At 66.8% G+C, this 211-nt stretch overlaps 1 non-coding gene across 1 annotated transcript; it reads right to left on the reverse strand.

Annotated features, from left to right (window-relative positions):
- Positions 1 to 129: 129 nt before the first annotated feature.
- On the reverse strand, positions 130 to 201 carry TRNAA-CGC. Its single transcript has one exon. It is a non-coding gene; the product is annotated as a tRNA-Ala (tRNA).
- Positions 202 to 211: the final 10 nt, after the last annotated feature.

Genomic DNA, 211 nt, shown 5'->3' on the forward strand with positions numbered 1-211 from the left:
CCCTGCTGCCCCCACGCTCCCGGTGGGCACCTCGGGGTGCAGGCACGGGCACTGCCCTTTGGGGGTGCCTCCCGCAGAGCCAAAAGTGGACTCTGCCTGGAGGAGAGGGGCTGAGGGAGCAAAAGGAGGTGGAGATGCTGGGGGTTGAACCCAGGGCCTCTTACATGCGAAGCAAGGGCTCTCCCGCTGAGCTACATCCCCCTGGGAACGG

The sequence above is a fragment of the Merops nubicus genome, unplaced genomic scaffold (assembly GCF_000691845.1).
Source record: "Merops nubicus isolate BGI_N331 unplaced genomic scaffold, ASM69184v1 scaffold34956, whole genome shotgun sequence".
Lineage (NCBI taxonomy): Eukaryota > Metazoa > Chordata > Aves > Coraciiformes > Meropidae > Merops > Merops nubicus.